We start from the raw sequence: 5,931 nt of genomic DNA on the forward strand, positions 1-5,931 counted from the left end.
CAGTTCTGGCTTTCCACCCTGAGTGATGGGATTGCATCCCTTTTCTGTATTTATCAAGTTGTCTACAAAAATCATATGTTAGCTTTCAGATCAGGAATGGAATGAACTTTTTCAAAACACAAGGTGGTGTTCAAGATGTCCAAGGTCCTTCTGAGAGGTTGAAGCTGAGGCCTGGGGTAGTCCAGAGGGAGGTTCCTGGGACAACAGAGTGGCTGGCGGTGGCGCCTGGTGGTGGTACTGATTCCATTTTGGAACCGTGTGTGTCTATTATGGAAACCCTGGTGGCATAGTGGTTAAATGCTACAGCTGTTAACCAAAAGGTTGGCAGTTTGAATCCACCAGGTGCTCCTTGGAAACTATGGGGCAGTTCTACTCTGCCCTATAGGGTTGCTATGAGTCGAATCGACTCTACAGCAACGGGTTTGGTTTTGGTTTCGGTATTATATACTCCCACCCCCCCCCACCCCCCACTACCAGCCTCTGGGCCGAGCCCTCCCCACCAGTGCCTCTCCTGGCTGGTTCCTTACCACCCTGAGGGTGGAACTTTCCCACCTCATTCCACGTCCCATCTCTGCCCTCTGACACCCATACCAGCTACTCCAAACCTACCACCAGCTCCCAAGGGAACTTTCTGGGGCTCGCCTGTGATGGGTATCACTTACTCCCCAGGGCTCAGTCCCTGGAGAAGACACAGTGACTCCACCCACCATCCGCACTCTCGTTTCCCCTTCAGCCCCCACCAGCCAGCAGCGTCTGTCTTGCCCTTACCTCCCTCCTGCCTTGCCTGCTCCCTGCTGCTCACTCCTGGGTGCAGCGTGGGGTGGGGACACAGAGCTGGGAAGCAGCATCTGTGTTCTCCAGCTGCATGCTGGCCTGTCCCTCTTGTCTGGGGCCCCCCAGACAAGCATAGGTCAGAGCCTGCTGGCTGTGCACCCCAGCTCCTCTCCTTGCTGTTTGCTCTTTCCCTCCCACACAGACGCACATGTTTAAACATCGATTGGAGGAGGTAGGAGGGGGAGAGCCCTGTTGCCACTCCTGGGCACTGTTCTCTCCAGTCCCATTTCTCAGCCCCAACTGCTCCTCTCTGGCTGCAGGAATCTGGGGAGTTGGGGCGGGGAGGGCGGGGGGTGCTGTGGAAGGGCCACCATGGAGAGAGTGGCTTCAGTAGGTTGTGGCCTCTCCAAGACAGGGTGAGTGCTTACGAGATGTTAGCATCGTGCTCCACCCATAAGGTCAAGGTCAGTGCTGCCCAGAACCTGGAGGTATAGGGAGTTTCAAAGCAAGCCTGGCTGCTTCAAGGAAAGACAGTCGATGCTGGCTGGGGTCCCACAGCAGACACATTGCAGGGGTGGAGTGTCGGTAGCCCCTGGACTCCCCATGCCATGGGTGTGTTTGCCCCTAATGCCAGGACCTGTTTAAGGGATGGCCAGTGAGCAGCTGTCCAAGGAAGTGCAACCACCTGAGCCCTAAACACCCTGGATGAAGTGGGGTGGACAGTTAGTACGGCTCCTTGCTTGCCTCTGCACAAAACTGCTGACGTGTGTGCTAGGCCCCGATCAGAGAGAAGAGGCCTTGAAGAGCTCTTGAAAAATGCTCCTGGCCAGTGCCCAGCAGGCCTAGTTAAACAGATCTACACAGAGCAGATCCCAGAAGATACCAGGTGAGGGCACTGAGGCCACGTCTGCCGGAGCCCTCCTCTCGGATCCACCCAACTGCTGCACGTTACAGAGCGAGCTGTAGGGCTATTTTATGGCACTGGGACTTTCATGGAGTGCCTGGGTGGGGCAAATGATAAAGCGCTTGACTACTAGCCAAAAGGTTGGACTTTTGTGTCTACCTAGAGATGTCTCGGAAGAAGGTCACAGCCTTGAAAACCCTATGGAGCAGCTCTACTCAGCAGACATGGGATTACCATGAGTTGGAATTGACTCAGTGGCAACTAACCACAACAACCAACAACACGAGCTTTGTAGAAAATGACAGAGCTCCCCTAGGGGCTTCATCTTGCAGCTTCATCCACGTGTGGCCTGTGTGCACCTGCTGCATCACCACAGGGGTTTTCCATCATGCCGATCAGGAATGCACTTCCCTGTTGGATAGCACCCAGCGAGATTCTTGCCTTATCGCCATGTGGACATCCCCAGTGCTCCCAGGAATTCCTTTCCTTCTTCCCTCATTAGGAGGCTTGGCTCTGGCCACTGTCCAGGAGGTCAGAGGTCAGGGCTCAGGGCGTGGCGGGGATGACATGCCTCCCTTGCCAGTGTGAGGAAATGGCCCCTGTGTTAGTCATCTAGTGCTGCTAAAACAGAAATATCACAAGCGGATGGCTTTAATAAAGAAATTTATTCTCCCACAGTCTAGAAGGCTAGAAGTCTGAATTCAGGGTGGCAGCTCCAGGGGAAGGCTTTCTCTCTCTGCTGGCTCTGAGGGAAGGTCCTTGTCATCAATCTTTCCCTGGTCGAAGAGCTTCTCAGCACAGGGACCCCGAGTCCAAAAGACGTGCTATTCTCCTGGCTCTAGTTTCTTGGTGGTATGAGGTCCCCATGTCTCTCTGCTCGCTTCTCTCTTCTGTATCTCAAAAGAGATTGACTCAAGATACAACCTAATCTTGTAAATTGAGTCCTACCTCATTAACATAACTGCCACTAATTCTATCCCGTTAACATTATAGAAATAGGATTTACAACACACAGGAAAATCACCTCAGATGACAAAATGGTGGACAATCACACAATACTAGGAATCATGGCCTAGCCAAGTTGACAGATATTTTGGGGGGACACAATTCAATCCATGACAACCTCCATGGGAGACCTGAAGCCCCCAAGAGGTACTGGGGCAGCAGGAGGGATTGGAGACTGCAGCTATGAGGTGTGGAGTCCTGTCTTTCCCTGTCCCCACCCAAGGGGACCCACCTCAGTGTCCCCACTGGAAGGCACGGGTTACTGAGGTTCTGATGCACCTGGAGGGTGGGGGCAGGGAGGGCAGGGAGCCCCTGACCTCCCACTATGTCTGGACCCCAGGAGAGGCTGTGGTTTGGAATCCTGAATTGGGAGCTGGGGGCAAATGGGGCACCGGGCTGATCCTACACTGCTGGGGACACGGGGAGATACAATGTGGAAACCTAGGGTCAGAAGCCAGAAGGAGAGGCTGTGAGCCGTTAGGCCAGGAAACTCTGGACAGGGCGACTTCTCTGATGGCCAAAGGAGGGCAGGTTTGGGGGCACAGCTGGCTTGTTGAGTGCCAGTCTCGCCCTCTTGGGGTGAACCTTACTGAGACTTTACAAGCCATCTCCCTTTGACCCCTGAGGCCCTATGACCGTATAGACCCATGACCTGTGGAGCCCACCAATCCCTCACACAGCCAGGGTAGCCCTTGTCTCAGCTTAGCTGTCACTTCCCCCAGGAAGCCCCGTGGTCCTGAAGCAAGGTGTCCAGGAGGCACAGCCAACACTGAAGCTGATGTCCCTGCTGGGCACGCTCAGCAGGTCAGCCCACACCTGCCGGGCAACACCCCTAACCCCACTCAGGCTACTTCCCACATCACTGCCGTCGGGCCTGGGGCACACAGAGAGATCAACAGACCAGCTTCAGTGAGGGCCAGCCTGAGGCTGTCCGAGGCATCATGCAGAGAGGCCAGGCGGGTCCCCTGGTGTTGCCACAGGGGGCAGCTGGGCCCACTCCACAGAGATGGCTTTCCTCAGGTTTGTGTGGGGCCTCCAGGAGGGAGCTGGGGAGATGCCCTCCTCTGAGCTGGGGTGCCATCAGGCTCATTCCAGACACAAACACCTGCCTCAGAGGGCCAAACAGTTCAGGCACAGCCAGGCTGACGGGCAGGTCATTCTGACCACGTCACTCAGTGTCCTGGTCTATCCCACAGGGGTCCATGTGGCGTATCCTGGGACAGCTGACCTGGATCTGAGGGGGTCAGGTCTCAGGCTCACAGGGTGTTATGGGGTCCCTAGGGAAGGGCGTTAGGGAGACTAGAATGGCCCTGCCTCCTGACGAGGCCCTTGGTGACTCCATCCCTCCGAATCCAGAGGCCCATGGTCACAGCCATGCTCATGTCCCCAGGACTGATACCACATGGGGCACCCCCTGCTTGTAACCTGCTTACCTGCAAGCCCTGCCTTGACCTTTTCAAGGAGCAACCGGCCCTTCCTGGGACTCCCATGACCCTGCAGGGAAGTTGGGTCTTCCCCTCCTCCCCTGATTTAAGGGTATTTAGCGTGGCTTGTGCTAAACACCTTCAACCCATTCAGCCTTGGCAACAACCCCAGAGGGGATATTATTATTCTCACTTCATCAAGGAGGACTTCTCTTGCTGGGACCCAAACTCTGATTCTAGAGCAGTTGCCTGTAGCCCCCTCTGCAGTACAAATGCTCCTAGCATCGGGTTGTGCCCAGGAAGTCAAGTGGGAGCTGCTGTCATTGCTGCTGTTATTGAATCGTGTTATTTTGGTTCTCACATGGCCACGCCTGCACCGGCCTGTGAGGGCGTTTCGCACCCGAAGCCTATCACCTTTTTCACACACATAGAGGGTCATTCTTCCCTCCTGTCGCCAGCGCCTGTGGCTCCCTCTGGCCCGGGCTCACCTGGTGCCGGCCTGTGGGATCCCTGAGGAGTTGGCAGACTTCATGGACCAAGTGCATACCTGACTCTTGAGAAAGGTGGAAGAAGACCCTCCGGATGGCAAACCTGGCTTCAAATGCCCTGTGGGCACTTGGGCAAGTTGCTCCTCCTCCCCGAGCCTCAGTTTCCCTGCATAAAATGGGACAGTAATCATAGCTCCCCTATGGGAAGGCTGTGAGAACACCATCCTTGTTTGTCTATAGGTTACATCCTGATTTTACAATGAAAGAATCTGGAGGAAAACATCTAAATACCTTTTCTCACGCAGGCATTGAAAGTGGTTATATAAAGTGGCTGGTAGCAAAGTGAGATCGCATTCATGTAAATATAGTTGGCGTGTTCTGGAATCTAGTCGACAATCTTAACTTCTGGGAATGCAATCATATTTAATAGCTCTGAAAAAAATGAATATAAGAACACAGCTAAAAAGAGCTTGAGTAGAATCCGGGTAACAGGGTAATGTGCTGGTGAGGGAATTTATGTGTGGGATGAAGGGAGAGCAAGCACTGGCACGTGTTTGGTGCGGACCAGTGACTGAAGGCAGGCATGATATTAAACAAATGTGAATAAGTTCCTCTTTGTGCAGACAGAGCACATATATCAGGAAAAATGAGTCCAGAGCAAGCTGCAAAATGTAGGAAATCAGAATGCCCCCTGATACAGGCAGACAAATATTTCAGGAAACACGGGTAAGAGGCACACAAAATAGTAACTCTGATAGAGTTCCAACGCTGTGCTCATGACTGAAGTGAAAACAAATTATTTCACAGAGTATTAGTGCCTAGCAGGCAAGAAAGGAGACAACAGGTTTTCCAAGGGAAGCCTGTCTAGGAAGAGCTGGTTTTGTTGCTGTTATTTGCTGTCAAGTTGATTAATACTTATGGTGGCCTCACGTGTGCAGAGTAGAACGGTGCTCCGTATGGTTTTCAAGGCTGTGACCTTTCAAAAGCAGGTCTCCAGGCCTGTCTTCCGAAGTATCTCTGGGTGGGCTCGAACTGCCAGCCTCTCAGCTAGTAGTTGAGCTCTTAACTGTTCGCACCACCCAGGGTCGCCTCTAGAAAGAGCAATGCCACATAACAGCAGAGCAGCAAGCAGGGTCTGTATGTGTCGTAAGGCTTGAGGGGTCACTCCCTGGCCGCTTCCTAAGGAATCTTTGCCCTGCTGACTGGCTTAACCTCCAGGAGTGACCCACCCTGGCCAGTCCCCCTTATAGCCTAGTCAGCCGAGGTCGGGCGCTCTGGGATCCACTGCAGTCTCCTGAGTGCGCATCCCCTACCCAGCCCACTTCCTTGTAGACCC

The sequence above is a fragment of the Elephas maximus genome, chromosome 22, assembly GCF_024166365.1.
Source record: "Elephas maximus indicus isolate mEleMax1 chromosome 22, mEleMax1 primary haplotype, whole genome shotgun sequence".
Classification (NCBI taxonomy): Eukaryota; Metazoa; Chordata; class Mammalia; order Proboscidea; family Elephantidae; genus Elephas; species Elephas maximus.